Genomic DNA, 23,881 nt, shown 5'->3' on the forward strand with positions numbered 1-23,881 from the left:
GATAATATAAAACCTTGGGTCCTTTCGCAGGCTTTGCAGAATCAGGGAGCCCATCCAGCGTAAGTTTGAGGAGCCATGAGATTCTGAGTCCTCTGGGTCACTAAGGATGAAATTTTTAGGAGCAACCTCTCCCCATCCACGTACAACTCCGAGGGTTTCTGGGGAATGAAAACCATCCCTTGAAGACTGCTGTATGTTATCCTCTACATCCATGCTGCCACAACCCTTCTCCTCTATGGCATCTATATAAAGGGGGCCTTGTGAGGAAAGGAAGTCCTCCTCTTCCTCCCGCTGTTCTGCCTCAAGTGCTCAATGATTCCACAAAGCATGTGCTCCAGCAGGATGACTAGAGGGATATTGTCACTGATGCATGCATCGTCGTGGCTCACCATCCTTATGGCCTCCTCAAATGGTGACAGGACGGTGCATGCGTCCTTTATCAGCAGCCACTGACGTGGCAAAAAGAAGCCAAGCTCCCTTGAGCCTGAGTTTTGTGCCATACTCACACAGATACTCATTGATGGCCCTCTGCTGCATGTGCAGCCACTGCAGCATTGCCAATGTTGAGTTCCACCTGCTGGGCATGTCACAAATGAGGGGGTTGGTGGGTAGGTTGAATTCCCCATAAAAGTCAGCCAGCTGAGGACTGGCATTGTATGACCCCTGGAAATGGCCACAGATTTTTCTGGCCTGCTTCAGAAGATCTTGTAAGCCCAGGCACCTACCTGTTTAAGAAACGCAGCACCCCCAAATTCAGGACACGTGCCAAACATGGAACATGTGTCAAATGTCCTGTCAGGGGGCGGAGAGAATGTTGGTGCCATTGTAGACTACAACCATTCCTGGCTCAAGCTGCCATGGTGTCATACAGGCATAATTTTGTTATTCATTTACCTAATGAGGTTTTTCATAATATCTATCATTTTACATTAGCGCAGCTTTTTATCTTTTTATTTTTTTAACCACCTCTGAGCCTGCCCCTGCAGAGCTGACAGAATCTCTGGCCCTGTGTGGCACCTGTCCCCTAGACAGACCAACTGAAGCACTGCATGGCATCTTTTAGTCTGACTGCTTGTGTAGCCCCTTGAATGCTTAGGGAGCACTGCTGATTCAGAGGACAATTCAGCAGAAGAGACCATAGAGGAAGAAGAAGAGGAGGGGGTAGAGCAGACGGATTGACAGAATCACCACCAGTTTTTTGGAAGCATGGTGGCGGAACAAGCTCCAGCACTGAACCCTGTCCTGCATCCTTCCCAGCTGCCAGTAGTGTTACCCAGTGCTCCTTGAAGGAAATGTAACATCCCTAACCATGCCTGCTGGACCACGAGTCAGCAGTAATATGAACCTTGTTGCTGACCGCTCTGTCCAACAAGGCCAAAACATTGCCTTCCACATGATGGTACAGAGCTGGAATGGCCTTACGTGAAAATACATTTATTTTTTGGAACCTGCCGCTGTGGTACAGCACATTCTGCAAATTCACAAAAGGGGACAGAGTCTACCAGATAAAAAGACAGCAGTTGTAGTGCTAGCAATTTGACCAAGCTGAGCATGTGGCTAGCTGGGACAGTATTTTTTTTTTTACGGTTCAGCTAGGGTAGCAAAATTTGCCTGGTGGTGAAATCAACAGGTGGTGAACTGCTAGCAGATTGGGTGCAAGTACATAGTTACATAGGAGTTAAGGTTGAATAAAGTCCATCCAGTTAAACCTGTGTAGGTGTGTGTGTGTCAGTGACGATATTCATTTCCCATATCCCTGAATATTGTGTTCTTTGAGATGCACATCCAAGAGTCTTTTAAAAGTATTGATACTCTCCGCTGATAGCACCAATTGTGGAAGAGAGTTCCACATTCCTACCACCCTGACAGTGAAAAACTCCCTACGCAGCTTAAGGTTAAACCGCTTCCCCTCTTATCTCATTGTGTGTCCACGTGTCTTCTTACACTCTATATATAGTATCACACAACAGTGAGTACACCCCTCACATTTTTGTAAACATTTTTAATATATCTTTTCATGTAACAACACTGAAGAAATTACACTTTGCTACAATGTACAGTAGTGAGTGTACAGCTTGTATAACAGTTTAAATTTGCTGTCCCCTCAAAATAACTCAACACACAGCCATAAATGTCTAAACCGCTAGCAACAAAAGTGAGTACACCCCAAAGTGAAAATGTCCAAATTGGGCCCAATTAGCCATTTTTCCTCCCTGGTGTCATATGACACATTAGTGTTAAAAGGTCTCAGGTGTGAACGGGGAACAGGTGTGTTAAATTTGGTGTTATCGCTTTCACTCTCTCATACTGGTCACTGGAAGTTCAGCATGGCACCTCATGGCAAAGAACTCTCTGAGGATCTGAAAAAAAGAATTGTTGCTCTACATAAGATGGCCTAGGCTATAAGAAGATTGCCAAGACCCTGAAACTGAGCTGCAGCACAGTGGCCAAGACCATACAGCAGTTTAACAGGACAGATTCCACTCAGAACAGGCCTCGACAGGGTCGACCACGGATCAGCATCATATTCAGAGGTTGTCTTTGGGAAATAGACATATAAGTGCTGCCAGCATTGTTGCAGAGGTTGAAGGGGTGGAGGGTCAGCCTGTCAGTGCTCAGACCATATGCCACACACTGCATTGAATTGGTCTGCATGACTGTCGTCCCAGAAGGAAGCCTCTTCTAAAGGTGATGCACATGCTCAGCATCAAATCCAGAGGTCGTCTTTGGAAAACAGATGTATGAGTGCTACCAGCATTGCTGCAGAGGTTTTAAGGGTGGGGGGTCAGCCTGTCAGTGCTCAGACCATACGCCGCACACTTCATTGAATTGGTCTGCATGACTGTCGTCCCAGAAGGAAGCCTCTTCTAAAGGTGATGCACAAGAAAGCCCAGAAAGAGTTTGCTGCAGACAAGCAGACTAAGGACATGGATTAGTGGAACCATGTGCTGTGGTTTGATGAGACCAAGATAAACTTGTTTGGTTCAGGTGGTGTCAAGCGTGTGTGGCAGTAACCAGGTGAGGAGTATAAAGACAAGTGTGTCTTGCTTACAGTAAAGCATGGTGGTGGGAGTGTCATGGTTTGGGGCTGCATGAGTTCTGCCGGCACTGGGGAACAGTTCATTGAGGGAACCATGAATGCCAACATGTACTGTGACATACTGAAGCAGAGCATGATCCCCTCCCTTTGGAGACTGGGCTGCAGGGCAGTATTCTAACCTGATAACGACCCCAAACACACCTCCAAGATGACCACTGCCTTCCTAAAGAAGCAGAGGGTAAAGGTGATGGACTGGTCAAGCATGTCTCCAAACCTAAACCCTATAGAGCATGTGGGGCATCCTCAAATGGAAGGTGGAGGAGTGCAAGGTCTCTAACATCCACCAGCTCTGTGATGTCGTCATGGAGGAGTGGAAGAGGACTCCAGTGGCAACCTGTGAAGCTCTGGTGAACTCCATGCCCAAGACGGTTAAGGCAGTGTTACATAGTTACATATTGGGCAGACTAGATGGGCCAAATGGTTCTTATCTGCCGACACATTCTATGTTTCTATGTTTCTATGTTACATAGTAGGTGAGGTTGAATAAAGACAATAGTCCATCCAGTTCAACCTGTGTAGCTGTAATCATCTCACATAGCCCTGAATGTTCTGATCCTTGAGATGTACGTCTAAGAGTCTTTTGAAAGCCACCATACTACCCGCAGAAACCACCTCTTGTGGTAGAGAATTCCACAATCTTGTAGCCCTAACAGTAAAGAACCCCCCACGTTGCCTGAGGTTAAAACGCTTCTCCTCTAATCGCATTGTATGCCCTCAAGTCCTCATGCAATCCCTTCGACTGAACAGCTTTTTTTCTAAGCTGAGATCCCCATTGAGATATTTAAAAATTGCTATCATGTCCCCCCTCAGGCGTCTCTTCTCCAGGGAGAATAAATCAAGCGATTGTAGACGCTCTTCATAATTAAGGTCCTCCAATCCCCTAATTAGTTTAGTTGCCCTTCTCTGGACTCTCTCCAGGTCCAACACATCCCTCCTGAGGACTGGCGACCAGAACTGGACAGAATACTCCAGATGCGGTCGGACCAGAGTTTTATAAAGTGGAAGGATTATAGACTTATCTCTGGAATACATCCCTTTTTTTATGCATGCTAATATTCTGCTGGCTTTGGCAGCTGCCGCTTGACATTGCATGCTAATGCCTAGTCTATCATCAACCAAGACTCCCAGATCCTTCTCCATTTTTGATTCCCCCAAGGGTTCCCCTCCTAATGTGTATTGTGCTTTTATGTTTCTAGTCCCCAAGTGCAAAACCTTACACTTCTCCATGTTAAACCTTATTTGCCAAGTCTTGCCCACTCCGTTATTTTGTCCAGGTCATCCTGTAGGATATCTGCTTCATGCTGTGCAGTTATTGCCCTGGCCAATTTTGTTTTGTGTCATCTGCAAAAACTGATATCGAACTACTGATCCCGTCCTCAATGCTGTTTATGAATAAATTGAACAAGGTTGGACCCAGGACTGAGCCTTGGGGGACCCCGCTTACTACCTCAGACCAGTGTGAGTATGTTTATTACCACCCTTTGGACACGCCCTTTTAGCCAGTTCCGTATCCAAGAGCAAACCCTGCTGTTGATACCTGCAAACCTTATTTTATAAATTAAGCGCTTATGGGGAACTGTATCAAACGCCTTAGCGAAATCTAAGTACACCACATCCACTGGTCTGCCCCTATCTAGCTCACAGCTCACCTCCTCGTAGAATGTTAAGAGATTGGTTTGACAAAAACGCTCATTTGTAAACCCGTGCTGGTTACTGCTGATGATGCTGTTGTCTTTAGCAAACTCTACGATATAGTCCCTTATCATCCCCTCCAGAAGTTTACATACTATTGATGTCAAACTGACAGGCCTATAATTTCCCGGTATATGCCTTTGACCCTTTTTGAATATCAGAATCATGTTTGCTTTCCTCCACTCCCCTGGTACATCTCCTGTCCTAATACTGTCCGTAAAGATCAGGAACAGTGGTCTCGATATAACTTTACTGAGTTCCTTGAGTACTCTCGGATGTACGCCATCCGGGCCTGGTGATTTGTTTGTGTTAAGTTTATTCAGCCTTTCCCTGATTTCACCCTCTGTAAGCCATAGCGGCAAGTCCTGTTTATTACTACTAACCATACAGTCATGGTCAGTGTACCCCTCCGTTTCCTGTGTAAATACTGACGAGAAAAAAGCATTCAGCATGGTTGCTTTTTCAGTGTCCTCTGTAACCATCCTCCCATCATCGTTAATTATGTGTGTAATATGCTCTGCCCTAGTTTTTTTGCTGTTGGTATATTTAAAGAATTTTTTTGGTTTTTTTTACTATCCTCCGATATTTCTATGGGTTTTTTACTATCCTCCGCTATATCTCTCAAAGTTTATTTTAGCCATCTTGATTTCGTGTTTATTTTTCTTATTTGCCTCCTTGTATTGGTCGAAAGCCGATACTGTGCCCTCTGATTTATATTTCCTGAAGGCCATTTTTTTTCCCCTAATAAGTTTTTTAACGCTACGGTTTAGCCAGCCAGGTTTGGCTTTGTCTCTTCTAAATTTATTTCCCATAGGCATGCACTGCAAGTTGCATTTGCTTAATATGTTCCTAAAGCATTCCCATTTTTCCTCTGTGGTCAGTGATCCCAAGGTTTGGTCCCAGTTTACCCTTTCCATCAATGAGTACAATTTTGGAAAGTTTGCCCTTCTGAAGTTTAGGGTTCTTATGTTCCCAACTTGCCTTGCTATATTGTTATTTACGCTAAATGTGATCATCCTGTGATCGCTAGAGCCCAGGTAGTCCTGGACTCCTACCGCCGAGATTAGGTCTGGGTCATTAGTGATCAATAGATCCAGGACTGTGTTTTCCCTAGTCAGAGAGTCCACCAACTGTGACATGTAATTATCCTGTAAGGTTTCCGTGAATAGATGGACCTTTTGTGAGTGTGTAGTCCCCTCTACCCAGTCAATGTCAGGATAATTGAAGTCCCCCAATATGACGACTGATCCTAGTTTTGCCACCTTACCCAATAGTGCTAAAAATTCCAGCTCTACCTCCTCCCCTTGTTTAGGTGGCCTATAGCAAACCCCCACAATTACTTTTCCCTTTTCTCCTTCCCTATGGAGTTCTACCCACACGGATTCTAACTCCATACTCATCCCTTCCGTAATGTCACTCCTCTCTATCACCCTTACATTGTTCTTGACGTAGAGACATACCCCTCCCCCTCTTTTTCCTACCCTGTCCTTCCGGTACACCGATATTGGCCAGCCAGTCATGTGAGGGGTCAAACCAAGTCTCCGTTATTCCCACAAGGTCTATGTCCTCCTCATGTACTAACCTTTCCAATTCATCCATTTTATTAGCTAGGCTCCTGGCATTAGCATATACCCCTCTTAGTTTTTTAGTTTTACGGAAGTTAAACATGATTGGTGGTTATGTTTATTCCTGTTTGGTCTGAGGTTCTCCCGCACAGACCTATCAATTGACGTTATGTCCCTACTGTCGCTTCTGACTCTAATACTACCTTCTGTCCTTTGCTCCCTCCTGACTGACTCTACTTCTGAGCCCCCCCCCCCATCTCCTAGTTTAAAAGCCCCTCCAACTTGGTGGCCATCTTTCTCCCCAAAAGAGCTGTACTGTCCCCATTAAGGTGCAGCCCATCCTTACTAAAGAGCAGCTATCCGACTGAGAAGTCAGCCCAGTTCTCCAGGAACCCAAACCCCTCCTTCCTACACCAGTTCCTCAGCCACTTGTTAAGTTCTCTAATCTCCTTCTGCCTCTCTTGTGTGGCTCGAGGTACAGGCAGTATTTCAGAGAAAAACACCTTGGAGGTCCTATTCCTCAATCTATTACCTAAGTCCCTGAAATCATTCTTTAGGATCCTCCACCTTCCTTTCACTTTGTCATTAGTGCTCACATGCACCATGACCGCTGGGTCATCCCCAGCCCCGCACAATAATCTGTCTGCCAGATCTGCGATGTGCCGAACGCGGGCGCCCGGCAAACAACATACTGTGCGGCTACCGAGATCCTTTTGACAGATTGCCCTCTCTGTCCTCTTGATAATTGAGTCCCCAACTACCACAACCTGTCTAACCTTTCCTGAGTCACGGCCCCCCTTCTTCCTGGAGCCACCCCTCCCCTGGCAGCTGGGGGAGGGTGCCTGCTCCAGCTCTGCCACCCCTGAGTTGATATCCCCCTCAACCTGCAACTCAGCAAATTTGTTAGGGTGTACCAACTCAGGGCTGGCCTCCCTGACACTTTTCCCACTAACCTTCCTAACAGTCACGCAGCTGCGTACCTCTGCTGCTTGCGTCTCCTCTATTCCTCCCTCCTCTATGCTGGCCCCTGCCAGCGCCTGATGGGTAATGTCCAAGCTCCTTTCTAGGTTGTTGATGCAACGCAGTCTTGCCACTGTGTTCTGTAGATCCAGGATCTGGTCTTCCAGAGCAACAAGTCGCTCACATCCTGCACAGCAGTATTCGCCCTCGATTGGTTCATGAAGGAACTCATACATGGCGCAAGAAGTGCACTGAGTGGCATCCGCAATCCTGTCGGACATTAATACCCACTACTCTATGGGGATAATGTTAACGACCTGCTATTCCTTACCTACACTACCTCTAACTCCCCTGGTACTAAACCTGGGGTACTCACCAGTCGCTAATATACTAACCAGTCACTAAGATACTTACCAGTCGCACAGATACTTACCAGTCGCAAAGATACTCACCAGTCGCAAAGATACTCACCAGTCGCAAAGATACTCACCATTCGCAAAGATCCTCACCAGTCGCAAGATACTCACCAGTCGCTAAGATACTCACCAGTCGCAAAGATACTCACCAGTCGCAAAGATACTCACCAGTCGCAGGATACTCACCAGTCGCAAAGATCTTCTCCAGTTGCACGATACTCACCAGTCGCAAAGATCCTCACCAGTTGCAAAGATACTCACCAGTCGCAAAGATACTCACCAGTCGCTAAGATACTCACCGGTCGCAAAGATCCTCACCAATCGCAAAGATACTCACCAGTCGCAAGATACTCACCAGTCGCAAGATCCTCACCAGTCGCTAAGATACTCACCGGTCGCCCGGATACTCACCAGTCACAAAGATACTCACCAGTCGCAAGATACTCACCCACCAGTCGCAAAGATACTCACCATTCGCAAGATACTCACCAGTCGCAAAGATACTCACCAGTCGCAGATACTCACCAGTCGCAAGATACTCTCCAGTCGCAAGATACTCTCCAGTCGCAAGATACTCTTCAGTCACAAGATACTCTTCAGTCACCCGGATACTCACCAGTCGCAAAGATGCTCACCACTCGCAAAGATACTCACCCACCAGTCGCAAAGTTACTCACCAGTCGCAAAGATACTCACCAGTCGCAAGATACTCACCAGTCGCAGGATACTCACCAGTCGCAAAGATACTCACCAGTCGCAGGATACTCACCAGTCGCAAAGATCTTCTCCAGTCGCACGATACTCACCAGTCGCAAAGATCCTCACTAGTTGCAAAGATACTCACCAGTCGCAAAGATACTCACCAGTCGCAAGATACTCACCAGTCGCTAAGATACTCACCGGTCGCAAAGATCCTCACCAGTTGCAAAGAAACTCACCAGTCGCAAAGATACTCACCAGTCGCAAGATACTCACCAGTCGCAAGATCCTCACTAGTCGCTAAGATACTCACCGGTCGCCCAGATACTCACCAGTCGCAAAGCTGCTCACCAGTCGCAAGATACTCACCCACCAGTCGCAAAGATACTCACCAGTCGCAAAGATACTCACCAGTCGCAAGATACTCTCCAGTCACAAGATACTCACCAGTCACTCGGATACTCACCAGTCGCAAAGATGCTCACTACTCGCAAAGATACTCACCCACCAGTCGCAAAGATACTCACCAGTCGCAAAGATACTCACCAGTCGCAAAGATACTCACCAGTCACAGATACTCACCAGTCGCAAGGATACTCACCAGTCGCAAGGATACTCACCAGTCGCAAAGATACTCACTGGTCGGTCAGTCACAGATCACCGTCAGTCAGTCGCAGAGCACCGTAGGTCAGTCGCAGAGCACTGTCGGTCAGTCGCAGAGCACAGTCAGTCGGTCGCAGAGCAGTCTGTCAGTCGCAGAGCAGTCTGTCAGTCGCTGACAGTCGCAAATCACGGTCAGTTGGTCACAGATCGCTATCAGTCGCAGAGCACAGTCGGTCAATCACAGATCGCTATCAGTCGCAGAGCACGGTCGCTCAGTCACAGATCGCAAAGTGCTGGAAATTTTTTTTTTAATTATTGACACTTTGGGTCCAATTTGGATATTTCCACTTACGGGTGTATTCATTTTTGTTGCCAGCGGTTTAGACATTAATGGCTGCGTGTTGAGTTATTTTGAGGGGACAGTAAATTTACACTGTTATACAAGCTGTACACTCACTACTTTACATTGTAGCAAATGTGTCATTTCTTTGGTGTTGTCGCATGAAAAGATAGAATAAAATAGTGTGTGTGTGTGTGTGTGTGTGTGTGTGTGTGTGTGTGTGTGTGTGTGTGTGTGTGTGTGTGTGTGTGTGTGTGTGTGTGTGTGTGTGTGTGTGTGTGTGTGTGTGTGTGTGTGTGTGTGTGTGTGTGTGTGTGTGTGTGTGTATTGTGTAGGGGGACTAATTAATTTATTAACATTAGGTGGGGGTCTCCGCTGAGAATACCCTGGGTTTTCAGCAGTGGTTATTTACCACTGCCTAATAAATGGGCACCAGAGTGTTTCTCATACTGTAATCTCTCCATGTTTCACGAGATTACTGGCAGCCCATTCAATTTTACATGGGTCTCGAAAGTTTTCAGAGGAAAACTTCTCCTCTGTACTCCCTGTGAGAACTGAAGTTCTCCGCTACATAAACAGGGTGCCAGAGGACATCATTTTCCTCTGAGAACTGCCGAGAAGTGAACTGAGAGCAAAATTCTCAGTTTCATAAACGTACACCAAAATGTTATGTTTTCTTAGAAAACATCATAATAGCAGTTACAGTGCGCCTGATTTTGTTTAGATTGCTAAGTAGGGCTGTGTGTAAATCGGAAGATTAGTTACAGGGAATTATAAAACTATTGGCAGATAAAACAGTTGTCCTGTATATATTTTAATTGTTATTTGAGATGTTTGCCCACTTTAAAGTGAGCATTCTGCTGCAGTCTTGTGTGCTAATTTCTTGCATGTGATTGCTATTACCTCTTATTACAGGGACATGGAGGGCTGAAGTCATCTGTGATTGGCTGAGTGGGCAGTGGCAAATTCTTATCTGATTTTAGGCTGCAGGATAGAGCAGGGGTCTACTTGTGGTCTGAAAAACAGGAAATTATCTCGGTTTGGCATAAGACGGGACTATGCCTTCCAATTCTACTCAAAATGCAAACTATTTTCTTGCACTCTTAAAATCCTAAAGCTATTTTAGCTACTTAGTCTGCTGCAGCTTTTTGTTAACCAAAATGACCATTGTTGCTTCTTTATTCAGTGGGAAAACATGTCACATTGTAAAAGATTCATAGTGATTAAGACATGCATATCTGACAAGTACCACACTGCTATTTATTGGTGGTTTAAATTTGGTTTCTCACTTAATCCTCGGAACAAGCTGTTAATTGGATCAGAGTGGGGGAAGGCTGTCTACGCAGTTGGAACACTGATAACTGAATATGACAGCTGCGCACACAGAATATAAGGTAGAAAGGAGCAGATAATTCTGGCAATTTATTCTGATTTTCTCACTTTTCAGAGGTGGCAAGACTAAATATAGGCATGTTTTTTTTTTTTCTTTGACATTGAACATTGTGTTAATGTCATTTCGTAAGTTCAGGAAATCAGCAGGGGGATATGAGGGAGTTGCAGACTTTGTGTTGAGATTTTCAAAGCATTGTTTAACTACTTATTTTACCTGCAATCCTTTTTCTAAAATGCACATTTTACAGTGCTGTTTTCTGTCATCATTTGCTGATAATAACACAGGAAATTGTGTCTAAACCAGGTTTTAAAATTATTTTTTTTCATGAATTAGCTGAGAGGAAATGTTTTGTGACACTTTCCTCCTCCTCGTCCAGCTTGGCTGCACACTCTGGAGAATGTTGCGGATTAGCGGAGTTAACAGGCTTAATTAATAAGATAATGCAAGAAGCTAAGGGTTACATCCTAACTGCAATACCCATAACAACCAATCAAAATCTATTTTGTACTGCTCTGACTGCAAGCCAATTTCTATTGGTTGTTCCCGTGCTTCTGACATTATTTATTGAATACGCCTCTAAATGTAAATTGCCTTATACACACCCATGAAATATTTCGGCATCATGGAGATCTTGTGGAAAAAAAAAGGATCTTATAATATTTTTTACAGTTTACCAGTATCCAATAGTTAGAGATTTTCATATGAGCTAATGTCTAAGAATAAACAAACTTGCCAATTCGATTACAACGGAGTGGGTGGAGCTTAGCTAATGCAACCATTATGGTCTAGAGCAGTGGTTCTCAACTCCAGTCCTCCAGGCACACTAACAGGCCAGGTTTGCAAGATAACTGAAATACATCACAGGTGATATATTTTGCTGCTCAGTTATTGCAGTATTCTAGTCTGCATCTCTCCAAGGTGATCCTTAAAATCTGGCCTGTTAGTGGGTCCTGAGGACCGGAGTATAGAACCACTGGTCTAGACATTCTGAGCTCAAGTGAGCTTGTACACGTAATTCTTTACAACTGAACTACAAAAGCGGCACCTGCTAGCAGTTTTTCACAACCATGATCTAAGAGTATTTGCCCGCTAAATTACCAATGCTTGAAGTGGAATATAAGATAATTGAAGGAAATGCACCAATTTCACAATTACAAGTAAACACAACCAAGGAGGCATCAATAATCATCAACAAGTGTCTAAAAATTACAAAGAGAACATGATTAAAACATCAGAGAAAATAAGACACTACAGGGTTGATTTACTAAAGCTGGTGCGCTCAGAATCTGGTGCAACTGTGCATGGTAGCCAATCAGCTTCTAATCGCAGCTTGTTCAATTAACCACTTTACCACCGGAGTATTTTGGTGTCTTACGTCTGGGCCACTTTTTGCGATTCGGCACTGTGCAACTTTAACTGACAATTGCGCGGTCGTGCGACGCCGTACCCAAACGAAATTTACGTCCTTTTTCTTCCACAAACAGAGCTTTTATTTTGGTGGTATTTGATCACCTGTGCGATTTTTACTTTTTGTGCTATAAACAAAATAAGAGCGTAAATTTTGAATAACAATATTTTCACATTTTTTATATGAAATTCCCCCCAAAAAAATGTAAAAAAACAAAATTTTTTTAAATTTTTGGCCAATTTGTTTTCTGCTACCTATGTTTGGTAAAAAAAATCACAATAAGCGTATTTTGATTGGTTTGCTTGCGCAAAAGTTATTGTGTTTACTAACTAAGGGAAAGATTTCTGTCATTTTTGGTGTTTTTTTTTTGGCTTACCATAGGCTTACCTATAGGTAAAAGTGTCAGAGGAGGGTTTACTTCCTCTTTAAGCTTTGGCAATGAAACCTGGAAGCTTATTGGTTTCTATGCAGAAGTGAGCCTGATTTTTCACCAAATGTGAAAGAACGATATAACATATGTTACTCTAAGTCTGCCACAAAGGCTGCAAAGCCCAGTGGTAACCCCTATGTGCTTAAACTCATAGAGTCTTCTTCAGGGAATTCTGGTGGACAGAGACAGTAGTATATTCTATAAAAAAAAAATCCATATACAAAAAAACACAGAGGCTTCAACAAAATGGTGGCCTCCAGCAGAAGGAACAGGAGCAATGCTGTAGGAAATTTACAGCACACAATCATTTTGGTAGCACACCTAATAACGTGAAATGTATGTTCTTTTGTTTAAAAAAAGCAATAATTATTATCAAACTGTTATGGGTAAATTCCCACTTTAGGCAATTCTTTTTTTTTTTTTTTTTTTTTTTACTTTTTTGAGGCAAAGATTTTATCTATATGAATAAAAGCTTACCATTGTATGCAACCCTGCCAGTGTTAAATGGCTTTTCTCAACCCTCTAACTGACACTTTTGCTGCAGAACTTAGTCTTCATTTGCGAATGGGGCCTTCAGTGATTCCATACAGAAAACCTAGCAGGACTTCCTACTGATTAGCTGCAGGAGAAAACCTATTTGGAAGTAATAGACATATAATTTCCAAGTAATTGTTCTGTGAGTGATTACATGTGAGTGGCCATGGTTAGATGTAGGAGCTTTCAGCCTCCTATTGCTTACATTGGGGCTGCCTTCTGTGGCTAATTATCAGGAAGCCCTGCTAGGTGTCCTCCATTTTAACGCCAGTGGCCCTATTCACAAAAGAAGCTGAAAAAAAAAAAAAACTTTATTGGAAGGATGAACAGGGGATAAACTATGAAGTAGGGAGGATTCAGAAAAACAAAGATTTCTGTGTTAATGCTATTGGCAGACTGCATCATATGTCATATTGGTGCTGGTCAAAATTCCACTTTAATTTAGAGAAGGTTTCACTATTAGTACTAAAATATTGGAGTCAAGGGAAGTTAAAAAAAAAAAAGCATGGTAATGTACTAGCAAAAAAGAGCATGTACAGTACGGTGATGCAGGGTAAAAAATGCTTTTTATTTTAGAGTAAGTGTCATAGTCTATTTATGTTGAACATTTGTATGCATACCACTGCACAATAGATGAAAGTTCAGGTCACCCTACTTGGTAATCCCATAACTGCTGATAATAGATAGCAACACCGAAAGTGAGCAACAATATAGACACTAGCCACTGTCAGTTTGACCCGTCCAGTGAAGCCTCATCTCTAAGGTGCTCTCAGTTGTTCTTGCACTCCTGCACGCTCCACATACAATGCAGAGTTACATATAGTTACATTGTTTGTGAGGTTGAAAAAAGACATCAGTCCATCCAGTTCTACCTATGATGTGTGTGTGTGTGTTTGCTGTTAACCGTACATTGTATACCCCTTTATGTTGTGGTCTTTAAGGTGCCCATCTAATAGTTTTTTGAAAGTATCGATGCTCCCTGCCGATACCACTGCTTGTGGAAGAGAATTCCACATCCTCACTGCTCTGACAGTAAAGAATCTCTTACATATTTTAAGGTTAAACCATTTTTCCTCTAGTTTTAGTGAGTTGCCACGTGTCTTATTGTATTCTCTTTCTTTGAAAAGTTTGTTTAGGGTCATCACCAGTAGGGATGATCGAACGGTTCAGGTTGACCATCGGTTCGACCCGAACATTGACTGTTCGATATTTGGCCGAATTCCAAACTTTTTGCGGAAAAAGTTCGGAATTCGGCAACCAGAACCAACCAAAATGCAATTGGACTGGAACTGGGCTTTAAAAGCCCTTGATTGGACCAGAAACATCAGTAAAAGCCAATTGAGGGGGCAGGAGGATGCTAGGAATGTGATTGGAGTGACTAGGGGGCCCAGAGGCCAATCAGTAGTGAATACGCCCCCCAGTATATAACATAGCCCCGCCAAATCTCTAGCACTGTAATACAGGGGCTGTGGAAGAGAGTGGAAGCAGTTCTGTTACTCCTGCTGCAAAAGTGTCATTTAGCAATTATTAGTGTGAGGAAAGGGATATCTAGTGTAGTTAGGGTACTATATACCACTATAGTTAGATTCAATAATCTAGTTTCTGTAGGGAAAGTGTTAAGTATCAGGGTGACCGCAGTATAGTGTAGGGTGAACTGACTCTGACTGCTATGCCAGGGTGACAGAACTCATCCATGTCACGGTGACTGCCATAAGAAAAAGATAATTTTTCTTAGAATTATTAGTAGAGCAGGGATGGGGCTCCTCTCCTTGTATGCCAGGGTGACCGAATTCATCCATGTCAGGGTGACCGCTATAAGAAAAAGATCATTTTTCTTAGAATTTTTAGTAGAGCAGGGATGGGGCTCCGCTCCTTGTATGCCAGGGTGACCGAATTCATCCATGTCAGGGTGACCGCCATAAGAAAAAGATAATTTTTCTTAGAATTTTTAGTAGAGCAGGGATGGGGCTCTGCTCCTTGTATACCAGGGTGACTGAATTCATCCATGTCAGGGTGACCGCCATAAGAAAAAGATTGTTTGTCTTAGAATTGCAGTAGAGCAGGGATGTGGCTCCGCTCCTGTCACACCTGGGCGTTTTTGTTTCAGGCGTTTATTGGGCTTTTTTGTGGACATCTTTGGAGGCAGGCATGACATCTGAACTTCTGAGTATGGGTATATATATATATACACACACACACACACATATATGTATATATACACATACACACATATAGGTGTGAAAGTAGCGGAACCCCATCCATGCGCTAATAAAATTATTTGCAGGGATGTGGCTCCGCTCCTATTACACCTATATGTGTGTATGTGTATATATACATATATGTGTGTGTATATATACCCCTAAACAGAAGTTCAGATGTTATGCCTGCCTCCAAAGACGCCCAAAAAATGCCCAATAAACGCCTGCAACAAAAACGCCCAGGTGTGTTGTTGCAGGCGTTTATTGGGCATTTTTTGGGCGTTTTTGGAGGCAGGCATAACATCTGAACTTCTGAGTAGGGGTATATATACACACACACACACACACACACACACACACACATATATGTATATATACACATACACACATATAGGTGTGATAGGAGCAGAGCCACATCCCTGCGCTAATAAAAATTCTAAGAAAAAATATCTTTTTTTTCTGGTTCTGGACATGCTACAGAGCTGAAACTTCACATGTACACTTTTTAGACCCCCCAGACACTAAATCCAAAGAAATCTATTTTTTTTTTTCAATAATTTTTTCAATAATTGGCTCTCTATCAAAAACGACAATTTTTAAGAACTTTTTTGTGTGATTAATAGTCCCTGGGGCATGACCCAGAACCCTAGGCACTTTTTAGGGGCATTTATTGGGTTTTAGGGCTTCAAAATGGTGTTTTTTGTTTACCGAAGTTTGGGTCCCATTGATTTCAATGGGGTTCTGGAATCCGGACCCGAACTTTCGGGAAGTTCGGGTGTTCTGGTCGAACCAAACTTTTCAAAAGTTCGATCATCCCTAATCACCAGTACAGTATTTGTAAATTGATATCATATACCTCCTCAAGCGTCTCTTCTCCAGAGAGAATAAGTTCAATGCCTGTAGTCTTTCCTCATAGCTGATGTCCTCAATTCCCCTAATTATGTTTGTGGCCCTTCTCTGGACTCTCTCCAGTTCCAGCACGTCCTTTCTGAGGACCAGTGCCCAGAACTGGACGGAATACACCAGATGTGGCCTGACTAGAGTCTTGTAGAGTGGGAGAATATTCTCTTTAATTCTGGAGTGAATCCCCTTTTTTATACATGCCAGTATTTTGTTGGCTTCGCTTGCAGCGGCTTGGCATCGCATGCCACTGCCAAGCCCGTTGTCCACTAGTCCCCCCAGGTCCTTTTCCATCTTAGATTCACCCAGAGGTTCCCCCTCTAGTGAGAAGCTTGCGTTCGTGTTTTTGACGCCCAAGTGCATTACCTTACACTTTTCAACATTAAACCTCATGTAGATGTCCTCCCCATTATTTTGTTCAGGTCCGCTTGTAAGGTTTCCACATCCTGCATAGAAGATATTGGCATGCTTAGTTTAGTATCATCCGCAAATACAGAGATTGTGCTGGATATTCCCGCCTCTAAGTCATTTATGAATAAATTAAACAGGATTGGACCCAGGACAGAACCTTGGGGGACCCCACTTTCCACACCCGCCCAATCCGAGTACTCCCCATTAATCACCACCCTTTGCACTCTCCCCTGGAGCCAGTTCTCTATCCAGGTACTCACCTTATGGTCCATACCTATGTGCCTAAGTTTGTACAGTAAGCGTTTGTGGGGAACTGTGTCAAATGCCTTTGCAAAGTCCAGATACACCACATCCACAGGCTTTCCTTTGTCTAGATTTGTCTGACAAGAACGATTTTTCATAAATCCATGCTGATTACTACTAATAATACCGTTTTCATTACTACATTCTCTTGTATGTAGTCTCTTAACATCCCCTCCAAAATCTTGCAGACTACTGATGTTTGACTGACTGGCCTATAGTTACCCGGGATATATCTCAGCCCTTTTTTAAATATTGGTACCCCGTTGGCTTTTTTCCAATCAGCTGGCACCATACCCATCTGTAGACTATCCTTAAAGATCAAGAATAATGGTCTGGCTATCACCTGGCTGAGCTCTCTAAGAACACATGGGTGCAAGTGATCCGGTCTTGGTGATTTATTTATGTTACGTTTCTCTAGTATAGTTCTAAGTCTATCTTCTGTAAGCCATGGGGGTACTTCCTGAGGTGTATTATTTAGTTTAGCATTACAAGCTGGGTTAGTGTAGCCCCCCAATTATTTTGTAAAGAGTGAAGAGAAGAAATTATTTAACACTTTCGCCTTCTCTCTGTCCTCTGTGGCCAGCTTCCTTTCATCGTCTTTTATGGGGCTAATGTGTTCTGGCCTCGCTTTCTTACTCTTTATATATTTAACCACTTAGGCCCCGAAAGATTTGGCTGCTCAAAGACCAGGCCCTATTTTGCGATTTGGCACTGTGTGACTTTAACGGACAATTGCGCAGTCGTGTGACACTGTACCCAAACAAAATTGACGTCCTTTTTTCCCCCACAAATAGAGCTTTCTTTTGGTGGTATTTGATCACCTGTGCAATTTTTATTTTTTGCGCTATAAACAAAAAAAGAGCGACAATTTTGAAAAAAATTTCACATTTTTTTATATGAAATTCTCAAAAAAATGTAAAAATCAAACTTTTTTAACATTTTAGGCCAATTTGTTTTCTGCTACATATGTTTGGTAAAAAAAATCGCAATAAGCGTATTTTGATTGGTTTGCGCAAAAGTTATTGCGTTTACTAACTACGGGAAAGATTGATGTCATTTTTATTGTTTTTTTTTTTTTTAACTAGTAATGGCGGCGATCTGCAATTTTTTTTGCGCGACTTCGACATTGCGGCAGACAGATCGGACCCCTGACTGACATTTTTGACACTTTTGGGAGTACCAGCGACATTACTACAGTAATCAGTGCTATAAATATGCATTGTTACTGTCAAAATGACACTGGCAGGGAAGGGGTTAACTTTATTGGTGATCAAGGGGTTAAGTGTGTCCCTAGGGACGTGATTCTAACTGTGGGGGGGGGGCGTGGCTTGTGATGTAACCACAGAGACATACGATCCTACATAGCAGGATCGTATAGTCTCTGCACTTACATCAGAGAGAATGACAGATGGCTGTGTTTACATCAGCCATCTGCCTTTCTCCCTCTCCTGCGGGAGATCACGAGTGGCCGGCGGACATCGGAGCCGCCGGTCACTCGCGCGGGGATGCCTGTGAACGAGCGTCGGCGCCCGCTCGACCCCTACAGGTGGCTGAGCGAGTGACATACCCCTATGTCACTTTGCCCAGCAGCGGCTGCCTGCCGCAGTATATCTGCGGTGGGCAGTCGTTATGTGGTTAAATAATTTCTTGGGTTTTTTTTACTCTCTTCCGCTATATGTCTCTCGTGTTCTATTTTAGCCGCCTTAATTTTGCCTTTACATTTCTTATTGCACTCTTTGTAATGCTTGGATGCTGCCAATGACCCCTCAGCCTTGTATTTTTTGAAGGCCCTTTCTTTAGTATTAATATGCATTTTTATTTTGGAGTTTAGCCACCCAGGGTTTAGTTTTGCTCTTTTAAATTTATTTCCCTTTGGAATGCACTGGCCAATCCCTTTGTTTAGTATGCTCTTGAAGCACTCCCATTTTTCCTCCGTGTTCTTTGTTCCCGGGGTTCTATCCCATTGGATATTTTCTAACAAAGAGCGCAGTTTTGGGAAATTGGCTCTTTTGAAATTCAGTTTCCTTTTATTACCCTTGTGTTTCCTATAACTATGATTAATACTCAAACTAATTGACCTATGGTCACTATTTCCTAAGTTACCCCGTAATTCTATATCCGTGAGCAGGTCTGTATTGTTGGTAATCAGTAGGTCTAGTACAACATTTTTTATTGTCAGTGCGTTTATCATCTGACCCATGAAATTGTCCTGCAAAACATTTAGGAACTGCCGAGCCTTGGATGAATGCGCGGTTCCTTCTGCCCAGTCTATATCTGGATAATTAAAGTCCCCCATTATAATGACATTTCCCATCCTTGCTGCCAATCTAGTCTGTGAAAGGATATCCTTCTCCCCCCTCCTCCCTCTGGTTGGGGGGCCTATAGCATATGCCCAATATTACTTTTCCCATAGTGCCTTCCCTTTGAAGTTCTACCCATAGAGATTCTACCTCATCCATAGCTCCATTATTAAAATCATCCCTCATATTTACCTGTACACTGTTCTTAATATACAGACATACCCCTCCCCCTTTTTTACCTTCTCTATCTCTGTGATAAAGGGAATACCCCTGGATGGTCACCAGCCAATCATGAGAGCTGTTGAACCAAGTCTCTGTAATCCCCACAAAATCTAAGCCCTCCTCATACATTAGCAGCTCCAGCTCTCCCATCTTGTTTGCCAGGCTTCTAGCATTGGTATACAAATCTCGTAATTTTGTCCGGTTGCATAATATATCCTTGTTTGATGTTGTTTTTAGGCTACTCTTGCGATTTTTCCCCATACCCACCTTGGATTTAGGAACTCTGAACACCCTACCGCTAATGTCCCCATTTGTGCCCGCTGAACCTTGCTCCCCGCTGGCTTATTCTACATCTATACCCTCCCCCCATCACCTAGTTTAAAAGCCCCTCTAACTTCTTGGCCATCTTCTCACCCCGTACGGTTGCACCCTCCCCATTTAGGTGCAATCCGTCCCTACTAGTCGGCCCAGTTCTCCAGGAACCCAAAACCCTCCTTACTACACCAGCTCCTCAGCCACTTGTTAACTTCCCTAATCTCCTGCTGCCTCTCGGTGTGGCTCGAGGTACAGGTAGTATTTCTGAAAATACTACCTTGGGGGTCCTAATAGTCCTGCATTGTGCATGATACCACTGAAGGACTTCCCGCAACCTGGAGGGAGAGTGCTGGAACTGGCTTGAGTTGAAGTGTCTTTGGGAATGCAGCTTACTTAGCTCCCCCTAGCCTTCCAAGCATTTAAACCTTGCAGTGCAAATGAAACCTACTGCAAGGGTACTGCATTGTAGATTTTGCCTAATTCCTAAATTTGAACTTTAATCAACGCTGTTGCTTAGACCAGTTGTGGTCAAAGTGTGGTTGTTGCTCTATCCTACCTATGTCAGTAATAAAGATAAATTAAGTGGATAAAACAGGTGCTGGCTTTGGTATCTGTATATATACATATGTATGTACTGTATATATGTATGTCACATTCTGGAACTCTCTTAGCCAAGAGTTGGAAAAATAATGTGGAAATGAGTAGCTTATCAGTCCATTTTGTGGCTAGTGAGCACTTTTTGTATAGTAACAACAGTAGAAAATACTCAATAAATTTAGACTCCAACCATTTTTTTTTTTTAGGTACTTAGGTTACCTGTTTTGTTGAACTCTTCTTCAGCTGTAAACAATTGGCATGAGGCTAGATCCATGCTACCATAGCCAAACACCACACAATTTTGCCAGTGGAGCCTTGTTTTCAGAATCTCTGCAATTCTGCCAGAGGGGCATTATTCACAGAATTTGTATTATGTTGGCAGCGGAGATCGTACTACAAAAACAGTGCCTGTTGTTTAAGAAAAGCCTGTTGCTAGAGATGTCTGTTTCAGCAATGTAACATTTTCTTACATTCCTCTACATATTGTACTCTTAGGCTGGGTTCATATTTATGCAAGTTGGATATGGGTTTCCCTGCATCAAATTCACATGACAGGAGAGTGTGACCGACTCTCATGGGCAGGGCCGGATTAAGAGCATCATGGGCCTGGTGCTGAAGATTTTGGTTGGCCTTTTTATGGAAATAAATAAAATTAAAAAACAAACGATTTTTTGCTAAGGAAGTGAGAGTGGGTACCTGTCAAATCTAGGTACCCACTTCCTCAAAAAAAATGACATGCCAAATGTGGCATATCAGGGGGTCAGGAGGCCTTAAAGCAGAAGTTCTACTTTTGGGTGGAACTCCACTTTAAACAGAATCTTAGTCACTATATACACTGCACACTCATGCCAACGTCATTGTACCCACATAATACTCATTATTATTGTGCCATAAGGGAGAAGATGGGAGAGACAGAGAGGAGGAAGGGAGGGTGGTTGGGGAGATGTAAACCCTAATAAAAGGACATTTTAAATCCTGTGTATCAAACAATAATGCAATATAGAAAATATTACTCCACCCAAAACTGAAGTTCTGTATATCTCTGATATTATGTGCAATACTATTCCTACTAATAGTAAAAGGCCGCCAGTCTCTGGGTTTAAAGTGTAACCAAAGAGAAAGCTTTTATTTTATTTATTTTTTTGGATAGAGTAAGGAGGGGTTAGCCTGGGTTCACACTACTGCGATACGGGAGCCACCGCCATTCCTGTGCGGGTTCCCGCATCGCATCTCCCCGCAGGCAGTTTACATTACGCTCTGCGAACAGCAGCCGGTGTCAAAACAAAGGTAATGACACCCCCAGATTGGTTTGCAGATCGAATTTGGACAGGAATTGGATCGCATGGGATCCAATTCCAGTGCGGGGAAAAAAAGGTTCCTGCAGCATTTTCTTGGGAATGCAAAAAATGTATGGCTGAATTTGCATTGCATAGACATCCCATGTGATCTGCATAGCAATGTGGTGCAAATCGCATGCGATGTCTGTGTTTGCAATAGTCTGAAACAAGGCTCATACCCATCAGCTTTTTTTCCAATCTGTGTCCCATTGAGATTTCTCTTCACTTTCTGTCCCATAGCCAAACAGGAAGTAAGAGAAAATCCCTCCAAAGTAAGGGAATCCCTGGTTGTCACCAGAACTTGTGTCACCATTGGATGATTTCCCCTCTATTCCTGCTCTGGGGACACCCAAAATATAGGGTTTTCATTTATTTCCACATGTGATGATAACAGTAAACAGGACAAATAGAGTCAAAAAGAAAGGGTAAATCTCCCTAACAGGGCCATAGGCAGTTATGGAAACCTGACAGAGGATCTAATCCCTCTCCACTCTATCAACAAACTAGAAAAAAAATTGCATTTAGTTATACTTTACCAATGTCTTAAAATCTTCTGTGAAGGGCTCCGCTTAAGTGTAGAAACTCACTCTGCACTCCACCTTATTTCAATTCCTTTTTTTTAGGTATTGCATGTGTAGAAAATAAGATGAGAGCACATTGAATACCTAAAGAGAGCGACAGAAATAAGGTGGAGTTCAAAGTGAACCATACTATTATCTGCAGGAATTGGCATTTGGGGGGTAAAACATGCAGTGAAGAGGTAGGATATCACCTCCTCACTGCCGGTCACTTTTCAGTTTAGTGACAGTGCCAGCTGCAAGTGTGTACAAGCCTTTGGGTTCACACTAGGGTGCTGCAGTTTGGCCGCAATGTTTGTGTATCCGAAGTTTCCTGCGTTTTACCTGCAGTTTTAGCTGCGATCCTATTGATTTCTATTAGGTTGCAAGTTTTTGCTGCTTTTTCTTTTTTCTTAACCACTTTACCACTAGAGCATATTGCTGTCTTACGTCTGGGCCACTTTTTGCGATTCGGCGCTGTGCGACTTTAACTGACAATTGCGCGGTCATGCGACGCCGTACCCAAACAAAATTTACGTCCTTTTTTTCCCACAAACAGAGCTTTCTTTTGGTGGTATTTGATCACCTGTGTGATTTTTACTTTTTGCGCTATAAACAAAAAAAGAGCGTTTATTTTGAAAAAATAACAATATTTTTAACATTTTTTTATATGAAATTCCCCCCAAAAAAGATGTAAAAACCAATTTTTTTTAAAATTTTTGGCCAATTTGTTTTCTGCTACCCATGTTTGGTAAAAAAAATCGCAATAAGCGTATTTTGATTGGTTTGCGCAAAAGTTATTGCGTTTACTAACAAAGGGAAAGATTTATGTAATTTTTGGTGTTTTTTTTTTTAACGAGTAATGGCGGCGATCTGCGATTTTTTTTGCGGGGCTGCGACATTGCGGCGGACAGATCGGACCCTTGACTGACATTTTTGACACTTTTGGGGGTACCAGTGACATTACTGCAGTAATCAGTGCTATAAATATGCACTGTTACTGCAAAAATGACACTGGCAGGGAAGGGGTTAATTTTATTGGAGAGGGAGGGGTTAATGTATGCCTGGTGCTTACTGACGTGTGGGGGGGGAGGTGACTGTGTGAGAAAGGGACAGATCGGATGTCCAGCTATGCTGAACAGTCCGATCTGTCACTCCCTGTCACTGAGGAGATCCGCCCGCTCTGTTTTACACAGGCGGGCGGATCTCCAAACTGGATTCCCAGACGATCGGGGCAGAGCAGCGGCGATCGCCGCTGCTCCTCCCCTGGCCCGACTCCCGCTGTGAATGAAAACAGCGGGAGCGCGCCTCCTACAGGGGAGGAGTCTGGCGATGTAGGTCTACGTCGTCAGACCTACAAGAGCCACTTTGCCGCAGTAGTACTACGGTACTCAGCGGTAAAGTGGTTAAAGTGTACCAAAGATGCAGCATGCAGGTATTTTGTTGCGCTTTCAGAAAATACAGAAAAAACATGCAACCTAATAGGAATCAGTAAGACTGTGGCTTTAACGCAGGAAAACTGCAGATACACAAGCAATGGGACAAACCATAGCAAACCAGTGTGAACCAACTTAAACGCACAAAGCACTGAGCACTACCAT

General features: G+C 43.4%; 1 protein-coding gene across 2 annotated transcripts in view; it reads left to right on the forward strand.

The window, feature by feature from the left end:
• CDHR1 (cadherin related family member 1) overlaps positions 1–23,881 on the forward strand; it is a 233,238-nt gene that overhangs the window by 184,178 nt on the left and 25,179 nt on the right. The window lies entirely within an intron of this gene.

The sequence above is a fragment of the Pelophylax lessonae genome (assembly GCF_965119305.1).
Source record: "Pelophylax lessonae genome assembly, chromosome: 9".
Classification (NCBI taxonomy): domain Eukaryota; kingdom Metazoa; phylum Chordata; class Amphibia; order Anura; family Ranidae; genus Pelophylax; species Pelophylax lessonae.